Source organism: Impatiens glandulifera, chromosome 1 (genome assembly GCF_907164915.1).
Source record: "Impatiens glandulifera chromosome 1, dImpGla2.1, whole genome shotgun sequence".
NCBI classification, from domain to species: Eukaryota; Viridiplantae; Streptophyta; class Magnoliopsida; order Ericales; family Balsaminaceae; genus Impatiens; species Impatiens glandulifera.
The window spans coordinates 22,241,291-22,256,981 of NC_061862.1; positions in this window are offsets into that span (position 1 = coordinate 22,241,291).

A 15,691-nucleotide genomic window follows, 5' to 3' on the forward strand; every position below is an offset into this window, starting at 1 on the left:
AGAACAACTTCAACAACATGGCTTTAGATGTTCTGTACAAATCTCTTGATGACAACATGTTTAACTACATCATCGAGTGTGATACTGCTAAGGAGATCTGGGACAGACTCACTCAACTGTGTGAGGGAAATGAGCAAACCAAGGAGAACAAGATTATGGTTGCCACTCAACAGTTCGATAGCTTCAAGATGCGTCCTTGAGAAACGATGAACGAATTCGACATAAGGTTCAGCCAAATTGTCTCCACTCTATCTATCATTGGCAAGACCTATAGCAACAGGGAGCTTACTATTAAGGTCATACACGCTCTTCCGAGGGAATGGGACATAAAGACGATGGCTATGAGGGAATCCAAAGACCTCAAAAAGATATCGCTCTTCGATTTGTTCGTTGATCTCAAGGCCTACTAGTTCGAGTTGAAATTTAGGATTGAAGAAGATCAATCCACATCCATTATCATTGCCAAAGCGTTGGTGACTTTTGAAGAGCCTCCTACTGCTCCTGATGTGCTCATGATGTGCAGATAGTAGCTCATCATCTTAGCAACGATGCTATGTCTCTCTTCGTGAAGAAGTTTGGCGACTTCACGAAGAAGATGAACTCTAACTCAAGCTCTTCAAATTCAAATGATAATAAGAAATCCAAAACTAATGCTAAGTGTTATAATTGTGGCATTTTAGGTCATTACCAATCGGAATATCGGAAGCCGAAGCGTGAAGAGAAAAAAATGACAATGAAAATGAGCTGAAGGCTCTTATGGAAAGTGACGGGAAGAACAGACGAAACCACCATGATTCTTACTTCTCATCCAACGACAATGATGAAGATGAGGTGGCTTGCTTCATGGCAAGAGAAGAAGAAACTCAGGAAACTGAGGTATTTGATTTCTCTTCTGAAAAATTTTTAAGGGAACAACTGGTTGTTGCACTAGATGACATGGTCATAGAGTACAAAAAGCTAGCAGAATCCCTAAATGAAACAAAATCTTCACCCAAAATGTCTCAATCGGTTTTATCTAAAACTGAAGAATCAACTGTTTTTAAAAAGAAGGTAGTAGAGATCTCATCCGAGAATGAGATACTCAAGGAACAGATTCAAACACTCTCTTCTGAAAACAAAAGGTTAAACTATGTTGTTAGTGCTTGTACAAGGTCTGGAGAAGCTGTCAAATATCAGATTAGTCTGTTAAAACCTACTGGATCTAGATCCGGTTTGGGATTTGATAGCAATGACCCAAACCAGTAATGCAAAAAGTCAAATTCAGCAACTAACAAGCTTAAGCCAATAAGCTTTGTTAAAGGGAGTTTAACTGATATTGAATCTGATCCCATTCATGAAGAGGTAGCTTTGAAGAATGAAATAACTTATGTTTCGCCGATTGTTAACTGGCTGAAAAATAAGTTAAAGCAGCTAGCAAGTCTAGCAATCTAAAACCTGACTCAAAGTCAATGAGTTTTAAAAGAAAATCATCTTCAAAAGCTAAGGGATCAGTGGCTAGCAGGAAGGCATCTACTAAGTCAAAATCATACGCATTAATCACAACACAAAATGGGAAATCCATCAGAATATCTCAAATATGGATTCCTAAGGGACTAATTGATCGAGGACTCAATTGAATGTGGGTACCAAAGTTTGTAAATAGTTTCTTGTGTAGGTGATGCAGGAGAGTTGTAAGAAGGAAGCATATAGAATACTCTTCTGAGTATACATCTTAGAAGATCAACAATGGCCTTTGCCATTCTAGAGGACTAAGTGTTTTTATGTTTTTAAAAATAGTTTTGGTCCTAAGGACCTCAAAACATTTGTTTATTCATTTTTAACATGCACAAAATGATAGGGAATATTTATTTTGGAAATAAAGATACACTCAAACAAAAGGCCTTAATCGGTCTATTAGACGAGATCGTCTAAAGGAAAAAGCGTGTACTTAAACGTATTTTTGCTCACACTCTATGCATCTAAGTCTGTGTGTCTTGGTTAATAGCCTGCGCGGTTAGACGTATACGTCTAATAGACGTTAGACGTTTTTACGACAAGAGCAAGTGGATGCTCACGTCTAACCAAACACACGTCTAATACGTGATGTTCATGTGTAATTAAACGTCGACGTCTAATAAACGTTAGATGTTTTTAAGACACGTAATTAGACGTTTGCGTCTAATAGACCCATGCGTCTAATAGACGTTTAGATTTCATAGGTTGGTATAAGTAAGAAAAACGTCTAACTACGTGTGTATTAGACCGATCAAGGACAGTTGTCCCACGTGAGGCGATATCTAATTTTCCCGCTCAAACAGAAACATAGTCATCTCTGAATAGCATGAAGACACATGTCTTTCAAGTTAAGAGAAAAAGACTAACATACCTTCAAAATAATGATGACTACTTGCAAAGGACGTTTAATATTAATTGATGGGCCATGCCCCTAGGAAATATGACAGTTATACTATGCGACTCTTGGGAGTCTATATAAGGACATTCGGCATGAGATTGAAAAAGTTTTTTCTTTCTCAAATCTCCTAAGAATCCTAAATTTCTTCGATTTTCTGTCTAAGAAACCCTTGTTTATCTTGTGTCTGTTTGCATTATGTCAAAATGGGAAACAAGAGAATCACACTTGGTCAATATACTCTACAGGTTGATTTTCCCTCCGTCTACACGTTTGATCAACAAGATGTGGTCGAGATGTTCAGAACTCTTGAATATTCCGGTCTTGGAAAGTACCTTGGCGGGCCGTTCATATTCCATGAAAATGAAGTAAGAGAGTTTTTCAAATCGGCGACGATGGTCGGCGATTCCATTGTGGCAACCGTGAATGACACTAAAATCTCCTTCAACAAAGCTTCTTATGCGGAGTTCTTCGAACTTTCGTCGGAGGGGCACACATTCAACCTGAATCTTCCATTGGAAGTCACGATAGAGATGAAGACATTTTTCTCTGCTGATGGCTCAGAGATTCGACTTAACGGGAGTAAGAAGTCTTTCAAACCACAGTTTATTTTGCTAAATGATGTGGTGGCTAAAGCGCTTCAAGGGAAGGCGGGGTCTTTCCATTTATACAGTCAAGATCGTTTTGAGTACATGTCGGCCATTTCAAAAGGGATTCAGGTCAACTGGGCCTCAACTTTGTACCAAAATCTTTGTTTTGCGATCAATTAGGAGAACAAAGAAAGTGTAAACTTTTCTGCTCAACTAAGTCGCTTGTTGGAACATTTGGGGGTCCCCATAGGGGATTCGGAGTCGATCAACTCAACCTGGGTGTTCACTATCTTTACCTTTGCCAACACCCTCGTCTGAATGAAGAATAACAAAGAATTACTCTCGGGAGCATCAAGCCAACAGACAGGAGGAAGGTCTGTTACTCGCTCCAGACATCCAGCGACTTATGTCTTGTCTACAGGAGCCAAAAGATCTAAAACTGTTAACGAAACTGAGGCTAGTTCTACCAGTCTTAAGAGTTCTTCGAAGAAGGATTCTGGAATAGTCGATTCCAAAGTAAGGCAAGGTCCAGTCGAACTTGCTGTCATTCCCATGTCTCCCTTGTCTCCAGCCGTGAGTCAGTTGAGAAAATCCTCTAGGTCCTCTGTTTCAAGAGGAGAAAAATCAAAGGCGCCCAGGGCGTCTAAATCTGTGAAAGCGTCATCGAAGGTAACCCCTCCCCAATCTCAGGCCGAAGTGCCTAAATTTAATGTTCCTGTGTTGGAACAAGACATATCTGTTTTTATTCCTATTGAGGAATCTACTGTCGGGCCAACTGTTGAGCCAGTTGGTCCAAACACTGAAAATTGTGATAGAGTTTTGTCTCCTGTTAGTCAACCTGATCTTGTAGTCGCTGGTGCTACAGAGTCTCTTGAACCAGAAAAAGATGCATTTCTTACCCTTGTTGCTAGTGGTGCATCTGAAAAGGATCTTTCTATGCCAGTCATAGAGCCTCCCATTCCAAATCCTATTCTAACTAAATCCTTAGTGACTGGAAAACTTGTTCCAGCCGAACCCACTCTGGGACTCTTTGTCAAACCTCTTACTACTCACAAAATTATGCGTTCCACAAGACAAGCTGCTGGAATCACTATTAGGGAACAAAGGCTCATTCCAAAGCCTGTTGAGGTTATTGGAAAAGGGAAGGGTGTTGCAATCAATCCTAATGAGGATGTTTCTGAAGCAACCTGCATCGTCAATCTCATGATGGATCAGGCCAACAATATTGCTGCTAAAAAGATCAAATTTTTTGACACTTTAGTCTTGAACAGAATGTCTATCAAGTATGATGAGGTCATCAAGGGCAGAAGCATTAGCAGTCAATGGTTAAAGCTTGTAAGAAATGAAAAGAGAGTTTTGAAATGGGCCAAGACATCGGAGGTCTATGAAGCTCTTAAGAGAAAAGAGATAGTTGAAGTAAATCTAAGAGGAAGAGCTCTCTTCCCGATTCTGCAAGCCAGAAGAGCAAATTTCAACCCTCTTGAGAAGAGTGCTAAGGCAGAAGAAAAAGCTCTGAAAAGATTGGATGAAATTATGGAGGATTACATTTTCGTTGTTACCATGTACGTTCATGGAGCAAATTGCTCAAGGACCAGTCCATTTGGAAGTTCTTCAGATGAAGATGAGCTTATGGATCTGTCTGATGATCATAATGTTGATGAAGATGAGCAAGTTGTTGCTCTTCTTATAAAAACGAGAAGTTTTTCAACTGAGGAAAAACGTCTAATGGCTCAACCCCATATTGAGCAATTTATGGAACCAGTTCAAACTAACCTGACTATCGAAGAAGAAGTTGTTGAAGAACCTGTTTTATCTCTTGTTAACCAGGAAGTGTTGGAGTCCCCTATTCTCGAAGCAGTGGCATCTCTAGTGAAGGAGGTTGAAGTTAGTCAGTCTGATGTAGCCAGATCTGAGGGGGAACCCTCAAAAGACAAGGAATCAGAGAAGAGTTCCTCATCGGAGGGGGAACAAGACAAAAATAATGAATCTTCAGAAGGGCTTCCATTGTCTCAATGTCTTATTCCAGGATCTCCAAAGCCTCGACCATTTCCTGATATCACGGCTGTGAATGTTCATGATGATGTTGTCAACTTTCATCATCATTCAGGTGATGTGTCCGATAAGGTTCACAATGTATGTGAAGAAATTTTGGAAGATAAAGAAGAAGAAGAAAAGTCTGAAAAGAGAAGGATGGCCCCGAGCAGTCCATGCAAGTTCACACCCATATAAGTCCCATTCAGATCGCTCAAGAAGATTCTCAAGAGATTTCATCTAATGAAGGATCATCTGCTGTTGATGGTACAAAGCTCATGAAGTCGATGACTGCATTAATGGGAACACTTCAGAGGAATATGGCTGAAATGCAATCAAATATGATGAAGATTATGAAGAATCGGGCATCAAACAAGAAGGAATTCGCCGATCTTCTTAAAACCCATAATGAGATGCAGTAGACATTGAAGAAAAACACGTATGAGGTTTATATCGTCAACAAGTCTTACACCAAATTTGAGAAGAAATTCTTCAAACGGAAATCCGAGTTGCTTGACTGCGAAAGAGAAAATGCCGTTGATATGCATAATGAAGTTATGGATAGAATAAGCTTGATTCGAGATCAGATGGTTGAGATTCAAGGTAACATGAACAGAGCTGATGCTGAAAGATTAGAAATGGCTGATTCTTTTGCAAGAAAGATTCAGGAAGAAGAATATGCAAAGGTTGTTGCCGAGAAAGAGAAAAATCTTATCACTCAAGGCGAGGACAATAGCGGAAGAAGAGGTGGTGGTGTTTCAACAGGCACCATATCAAAGCCAAAAAACCAACTAGTGATGATAATAACAAGCCAATCAAAAGAGGCGTAGGTCGCAGCAGCGATCGCGGTGGTAGAAGTATTGGAGGAGATCGTGGTGGAAGTGGTCGTGGTGGACGTTCTTTTCTTCCTTTTCAAAACCTCTTGACCGGTGAAGGGATGAGCGGTGAAGGATTCACCTACCCAATCGACAGACTCATAAAAAGGGAAGGACATTAATCTCTTTTCTTTAAACTATTCTCTATTAGTTTATAAACTTGGTTCTTTAAGTTTGGTTTTTGAATATTGGTTTTGGAAAGTGTTTCTGTAAGATTGATGAACAAGGTTAACTCTTTCTTTTATATGATGGATGTTCATTTTGTTAACATATGCAAAGTTTTAACATCATCATAAAAGAGGGGGAAATTATTGGGTCAAATTATTTTGACTAAGTGTCAAAGTATTTTGACTATTAGAATTTTGATGATGAGTGTGTATAAAACTTAATTTAAGTCGTCTAATCATTTTTGGTGCAGGTGTATCAAAAACATGTTATATTAGACTAAGTCTAAATAAGGTCCATTAGAATGATTGGCCATTAAATGCATATAGTTAGACGTGTAGTCTAACGGATACGTAGTTAGACGTGCAGTCTAACGGATACGTAGTTAGACGTGCAGTCTAACGGATACGTAGTTAGACGTGCAGTCTAACGGATACGTAGTTAGACGTGCAGTCTAACGGATACGTAGTTAGACGTGCAGTCTAACGGATACGTAGTTAGACGTGCAGTCTAACAGATACGTAGTTAGACGTGCAGTCTAACAGATACGTAGTTAGACGTGCAGTCTAACGGACGTAGTTAGACGTGCAGTCTAACGGACGTAGTTAGACGTGCAGTCTAACGGACGTAGTTAGACGTGCAGTCTAACAGACGTAGTTAGACGTGCAGTCTAACAGACGTAGTTAGACGTGCAGTCTAACGGATACGTAGTTAGACGTGCAGTCTAATAGACGTAGTTAGACGTGCAGTCTAATGTATGAGAGTTAGACGTGTAGTCTAACTCCTTCAGATTAGTCTGAAGGGAACCGTAATTAGACGTGTCGTCTAATCCCATTAGACCAGGTGGTCTAATGAATCCTACTATTAGACGTGGACGTCTAATTTCATTATACTTGTCAGTCTAAGTGAAAAACGTCTAATTTCATGCTTAAGTAGTTGCTTGAAGCTAGCACCCGTCTACCCACGATCAACTAGTTGTATGCTACTCCTACTCTACTTTCTAGTGATGATCAGTACGACAGTCAGTTGTAACCAAATGATTAATGCCACGTAAGCAAATATTCTTCCAACTACTTGTTTCTTGCAGGAATATCCTAGAATAATATTTGGCGCACTACAAAATTGGTACGGTCGCGATCCTGGTGCTCAGAGTCTACTGTGTATTATGGAGGAGTTCCAATGGAAGCTCTCCATGTGTCATTATGGAAGATTCGACCGTTTGTACCTGCTCTTTATTTAAAGATCTTCAAGGACCACGGATGAATCATCGATCTATCGATACTCAGAGATGCTTTCTTGCTTTACTGTGTGTTTATCAAGAGAGAGTTAGAATCAAAGCATTGTTTTAACTGAGTGATATACTTCATCATATTGTAAGTTGAACAGAGTCTGTTCTGTTCAACAGTGAGCTAATCGTGCAACTGTATTTGATTATAAAAAACTTATAGTGAATCCTTCCGATGGTTGGAAGAATGGGGTGACGTAAGAGAGTTTGCTCTGAATATTCATAAACAAACTGTTGTGTCATTTTCATTCTGTCATCTTCTCATTCTTGGTTCTTAGCTTCAAACCTGAACAAACGTTTCCGCACTTGAATCGTTCAAGAGTTTGCAAGGGTTTATGTAGAATAGAAAGTGATTTAAATCCTTAATAGGATTTCTATTAAACCGTTTTCCGAAGCCGTTATCAATAGCTAGACCCTGCCTCTATTGATTACGCCGATCCTATGAGATTGTGATCATTATTCATATTCAAACAAGAGAATCACAATGTTCCGGCAATCAATCTTTTTCAAATTTGACTGTAGTATTAAGTTTAGGGTGAGAATTATCTGAAACATGAGATAAACCTTAATGGATTGTTGTTTAATGCAAACTCAATCACATGATACTTTTATAAAACCATTTATAACTCTCAATGCCTCACAGAAACTAATAGTGGATATAAATTATATTCCCTCTTTACTACTTAATCAAAAGGACAATGGCTCCTAAAAATCAAACCATGTTTGATTAAATTTTGAAATATTAGTTTCTTATAGTTAAAAGTCAAAAATACTCTTAAATTTTCAAAAATTAATTAATTTTATATAATTAAATCAATGGAATTTTGGTATTTAAATAAATAAAATAAATAATTAAATTATTGAAATGATGGATAAAATAATGTTGAATTTTATGATAAAAACCAGGAAAAAAAAAAAAAAAAAAAAAAAAAAAAAAAAAAAAAAAAAATCACTTGATCAAACAACACCCGAGACTTATTCAAATGTTAGAAATGCTTAATATAATTAATATTATGTTTTTAAAATATATCTTTTTTAATAAATAGAATATGATTTCAAAATTTTCAAGTTAATCACAATTAAACAAAATGTCAGGCTTTCTATAATACATATTCTTATATTATTATTTTTTCTCTAAATTTTTATATATAATTTTATTAAATACAAAAATGTATTCTCTTAAAAAGGATATATGCATTGAAACATATATCTTTTACATTTAATTATAAATTACTTCCACTTAAAAATATTTATTAAACATTAGATTTAGATTTTCATTATAATATTTTTTATATAAAGTTTTTTTATTTGGTAAAATATTTTTGTTATAATAAATATTAATAAAATCGTTTGTTTCTTTTACATAATAATTATTTTATAATATTTTGTATAAAACTTTCTTTTATATTAAAAAAAAGTATATATATATATATATATTTATAAAAACAATTATTTTTAAAAATTATTAAAAGTTTCTATATTATAAATTACTTTTAAATTATTTATTAAACGTATATTTAATTTAATTATATTTATTTTTATATTAAAATAAGATTATATTTGTAATTAATAAAATGTTTCTTTAAATTTATAATATTAATATAATACATTTTTGTTTTTTTTTAATTTTAAAAATTTATTTTGTTGTAACTTTTTTAATTTGTTCATTTATCATTATATTTAATATTTATATTTTAAATATAATATTATTTCTATAAATTTGACTTAATTAAAAAATAATAATATTTTAAAGTATATCTATCAATTTTTTATTATAATTTTTTTTATTTTGTAAGTGGAAACAACTTATATTTATATTTTATTATTTAAAATAGGAAAAATTTCGTTCATTTTTTGCCCTCAAATTAAAATAAATAATATATATATATATTATATAAAATATTTAATAATTATATAAATATAAAAATTAATAATTATATATATAATATTATATATAAGCGATTTAATAATTAAAATATAAAAAATAATATTTTAAGCTTAATCCTTATGTTTAACAAAAAAAAAAATAAAAAATAAAAAAAAAATAAATAAATAAAAAAATCACCATTCTAAAAATTAAATGGCTGCCCGATTTATTTAAAAGATTAATTTGAGTGTTAAAAGTAAATAATAAGAATAATTTGTCCTTTAAAATATTTATTTTGTTTATAACATAAAAATATTTTAATTTATTTTTTAGATTTGGATTTTCTTATAAATTATTTCTTATTATTTTAACATTATTTTAATTATTAATTATTTATTAATAAAAAAAATATTTGTATTATATTTTAAAACATTAATTATAAATTAGTATTTTTTTCAAAACATAATATAAAATTATAAGTTTTAATGTTTTTTTATAACATAATATAAAATTATGTTATATTTTAATGTTTTAATATTCTTAATTTTTTTTATAAATTTTTTATATAAAATAAATAATATTATAATTTAATTATAATTATTTTTATAATTTTATTTAATAAAATATTTAATTTAAAAATTATGTGTAAGCTTTTTATTTTTAAATATTATATTTTCTATAAACATAAATAATAAATATAATCATTTATTAGTTATTTTTAATAATAATGAATTTATATGTTTTTGTTTAATTATAATTTCATTTGATTGTAAATGTTTTATTCTCATATATTAATATTTTCAAAACAAAATTTTTATTATAATTATTTAAAATATAATATTATATTTATTTTATTTTATAAAATTTTAATAAAAATATATGTATGTATTTTTTTTAGTATTTACTTTATATTTCAAAATTTATTTATTATTTTAATTGTTTTAAAATAAATTCAAAATTTTAAAATATCTTACTGTAATTAATTTTATTTATTAATTTGTATTTTTATATATATAATAAGGTTAAAATAATATATTTTTGTAATCCTAAAGATAACTATTAAAATATATAAAATCTTAAAATGTTTATACAAAACTGTATATGGATAAAAGAATCATTTATTTATATTTTTTTAATTATTAAATAATGAATGTATAAATTAACTTTTTTTACTTGTACAAATATTTTTTTATTTATAAATTAAATTCATACGAAATTTAAAAATAAAAGTTTTAAAATTTAAATAAAGAAATTATGTATTTTAATATTTTTTAAAAGCTTTATAAATTTATATCATGTTTAATTATTTGTAAAATAATTTTGAGATATAAAGTTTTTGTAATATTTTTTAAAATCTTTATAAATTTTAAATTTGTTGCTCCTGCTATTAATCCTACCTTAATATCATGTTTAATTATTTGTAAAATAATTTCTGAAATATAAAGTTTTTGTAATTTATGAAATATTGTTTTATAAAATAAATGTACATGTTTATTGTTTATTTGTTACTTAAAATTTAATGATAAACAACTGTTAAATATTTAAATTTATTTATGTTATAATTCATACATTATTATAAATTACTTACTATATAAAAATTATTAATTTATTATAATTAAATATTAAATTCCTGGATACTAAATTAAGAAAAATTTTATGGATTGGTGGATACTAAATTAAGAAATAAACCAATAAAATCCTCTACCGTTTTTTAAAATTAGATATAAATATTATTTTAACATTCCTTTTATACATAATTATATTTTAACTTTTTTTTAGATTTGGAATTAAAAGTTATGTGTCAAATCTTTATTATAAATATTAAATTTTCTAATTTATATTTTTAAATTGATAAATATATAATAAAAATATTTATTATAAATATTAAATTTTCTAATTTATATTTTTAAATTGATAAATATATAATAAAAACATTTAGTACTATATCAAATTTTTAAATAAATAATAATTATAAGCATATATCAGTTATTTTTAATAATAATAATGAATTTGTAGATTTTGGTTAGTTATAATTTGATTTGATAGTCATATGTTAATATTTTAAATAGAAAAAATTATATTATTATTATTTTAAATATAATATTATATTTATTTTATTTTAAATTTTTTAATAAAAATATATTTATGTATTTTTTTTGTTTTTAGTTTTTATTTTAACTAAATATTTTTATAATCTAAATTCAAAAATATTTTTTCAAATTTATTTTATTTTTTATATATTTTAAATTAAATTTTAAAAAAGTTTAAATATTAAATAATTATTTGTTTCAAAAATAATTATTATTTTAAATGTTTTAAAATAAATTCAACTTTTTAAAAATATACTACTGTAATAAAAAATTTTCATTAATAATTTGTATTTATATATAATAAGGTTAAAATAAAATATTTTGTAATTCTAAAAGTAATTGTTCTGTTTATATTTATTTAAAAAATGTTTCTACACAATTAAAAGTTTTTATTTTTTTAATTATTAAATAATTCATGTATAAAATAACTTTTTATACTCATACAACTATTTTTTATTTATAAAATAATATTCATAAAAAAACAATTTAAAATAATATTTAAATAAAGAAATTATGTACTTTAATTTTTTTTTAAAGCTTATTAAAATTTATATCATTTTTAATTTATTGTAAAATAATGTTGAAATAAAATGTTTTTGTAATTTCTTATATTAATTACAAAATATATGAATATTTATATTTATTTAAAAAATGTTTCTATACAATTAAAAGTTTTTATATTTTTAAATTATTTAATTAAATTTTAAGTTTTTATTCTTATACAACTATTTTTTATTTATAATATTAAATTCATAACAAACATTTTTTTAATTTAAATAAATTATATATAAATTATATATTTTAATTGTTTGTATGGCTTAATAACATTTTATCGATTCTTTTTAAATATTTAATTAAATTTTAAATTTTTTATTAAGATTTATTATACAATTAATATCTTATTATATTTATTAAATAGATAATTGTTATTTTTTCCTTCACTTAATTGTTAGATTATGGTACATAGTGAAAACATAATAAGCACCCAAAAAAATTTATATATCATCACAATGTAATTTTCATAATATTGTAGTTTATACTAGAACAAATTAAATCTATCAACTTATTGTCATAACTCATAACTATGGCTAGTATTCCAAAATTCCTTCTATTTCTTTATACTTGCGAAAGAGTTTTACACATTCAACATCATCATCGCCAATTAATAAACATGTAATCTCCACACACGAAAAGAAATAAGAAGATGGCGGAACATGGAAACATTCGTCTGTTCAAACAGGACCACTTGTCCCTCTATGGTCTCCTCCCTTGCTGACCCAACCAAAGAAGGGACAAAAAAAAAAAAACTCCAAATATGCACAAACAATGAAAATAATCAGTAAGTTCTTCATTAATTAATTAATTATATTATATATATATATATATATATATATATATAATTGAGATATGCAATAACTTAAAGATTAAGTTTACAACTAACCACATCTTTTTAAATAATATTTTCTTGGTCTGTTGTTGACTACGAAATGCAATTGTACCTCAAACCACAAGTATCGACTTGTTTTTGATAGACTAAAACTTCCTCCAAATTTTTGAATAATGAACCTCCACAATCTTTTTCAGATCTAACTGCATGATTAAGCTTAGAGCGAGAATCATCTGAAACATGAGATTAACCTTAATGAATTATTGTTTAATGCAAATTCAATCCTATAATACTTTTATAAAACCAGTTTTAACTCTTAATCCTATAATACTTTTATCAAGTATAATCCCTCGTTGCTTAATTAGAAGGACACAGCACTTCGACTTATTCATATTAGTTATAAATGTTTAGGAGGGATATTATTACAAAGTAAATATTTATTTTTTATTATAAATTTATAATTTTAAAAATTTTAAATCAATAAATTATTTTTCTAGACCACCTCATTGAACTATTAATATATACATTCTCGTATCTACCTGTGACATGAAAATAATTATTAAAAGTATTGGACAATAAATATAATTAATATTATTTTTATAAAATATATCTATTTAATAAATAGAATATAATTTCAAGTTAACCTCAATCACACACATATTTATGTTTTTTTTCAGAACCAAATCAAATAGGCATTGCCTTTCTATAAAACATATTCTTATATTTTTTTTTCCTCTAAATTTTATATATTTTTGTACAAATATTCTTATATATTGTTTTGTAAATAATTGAAATTTTGAATTGAAAAGTATTTCTTTTTACATTTAATTATAAATTACTTCCACTAAAAAAAATATTTATTTAAAATTATATTTAGATTTTCATAATAATATTTTTATATAAAGTTTTATTTCATTTTTTTTAATTTGGTAAAATATTTTGTTATAATAAAATATTATTTAAACGTTTGTTTTTTTACATAATAATTGTTTTTATAATTCTTTTATAAAACATTTCATTTTAAATTTTGATTTTAAGTTATATATATTTTTTTATAAACAGTTTTATCTATCTAATTTTGATTATTTTATAACATCTATTTATTCAATATTATATATTTTTTTAAAATATTAAAAGTTTCTATGTTATAAATTAATTTTAAATAATAAATTATTTATTGAACATATATTTAATTTAATTATATTTATTTTTATATTTAAATAAGATTTGTAATACCGATTTCTCCCCCGATCTATGTCACGTTTCATAGCTTATAACGTGCTTGTGAAACACGTGTCAATATGGAAGGACTACCGCGAGGCAGCTCGAGGTTTGATGATTTTAACCTTGGTTTGCGTGTCAGGCATCTTTTAAAATAAAAGATTTAGTTTTTAAAAGATTTTGAAAATACCTAGAGCGGTAAGAAATTAATTATGTAAAATAATTAATCTTTTGTTCAAACATTAATAATCTAGGAGGCTAAATAACAATTTAACCTGATCCAATTTAAATCAATTAAACATAATCAATTTAAAGATTATTCATTTGAAAATCAGAGTCGCCAAGAGATTTTATGAAAATCAATAAAATGATACGTGTACAAACGTATTTATACCAGAGTTTCTAAAAAAAGTGGTTTGTTGTCTATTTACGCTCGAGAAAGGGCTTTCGCGCTATGTCCTTTGCGCCCACCTAAGGACGGTTTTCAAAATCCTTCTAAAATAGACAAAGTTTGGCTTTTATAAATCTAATTATAACATTCTTTATCTTTAATTAGTAGTCTAAGGGTCCTAAATGAGGATAGACTTTAAATAACTGTACAAAATTATATAAAGAATGTGTGTACATGTTGCGTTGATGTTCAGATTTAACAAAACCTAAAAATATCATAAAAAGATATTAGAGAGTATAATCAAACAAGACATTAGCAAAACATTTGCTTTGAGAAATATCCCATAGAATCTTGAGAGTTACTTTCTGACCTTGAGAATACAATTTTTTAGAAAATGGGATTTGGTTCCATAATAGTTTTGGATTTTTGAAAATTGGAACCAAACTGGCCTAAGGATTAAATCCTAGGTTCGAGTCTGATCTTGTCAATTTGGGCTTAGTAGGGTTTGAGAGGTTCATTCTTGAGTGAGGGTTCGGCCTTAGGCCTAGGGCTGTAACTGTCTTAGGCTAAGTGGGGGTTTGATCCTTGGCTAGGGCTAGAGTTTGGCCTAGACTAAGATGAGGCTAGACTTAATTGTTGGTCCTAGGTTAGGTGTCAAGGTCAATCCTAGGTCAAGTGGCAAGGTCTGTCTTAGGTTAGTTTGGTTTATGTTAGCTTTGTCGGTCCTAAGTCAATGCTCTCGGTCCTAGGTTCACGGTCCTGGGCGGTTTTCTTTGTCGGGCGGCACGGTCCTGACATGTTTTCTCGGTCCTAAGGCAAAATTCCAGGACTGAGTGCTCTTGTTTTGGTCCGAAATTTTAGAAGGCTGTAACTTTTGATTGGGATGTCCAAAACACAATCCGTAAGTTGCAGTAGGTTCATATGATCATGAAGAACAAAAGGCCTAACATAAATCACGATTTTGAAGATCATAAGATGATAAATTTCAAAATACCATTTCTAGGTCAAATTTTGGGATCTTTTAAATTAGGCCATTTCAAGGCCTGATTTTTGTTCCATTAACTTTGAAATGATGAATATAGTTAATCAATACCAAAAAAATAAGAACATCATTACATCGTTAAAATGGTTTTTGAAGATTGAATCAAAATCAAACTTTTTTCAAAAACCAAATTTGATCAAACATGAAATTTCAAAAATCCAGTTTTTTAACTTTTTTTCCCAAAATTTCAATTTGATCAAACATGATCAAAACATGATTATAGTTACTTAGAAATCATTCAATCATGTATACAAACTCAACTAATTGAACCAATAAAATCAGATTAAAAGAAAGAACACATAATTTTCTAAATCCAAAATTTCAAGCTTTTTTCTCAAATTTCAATTTGATCAAACAT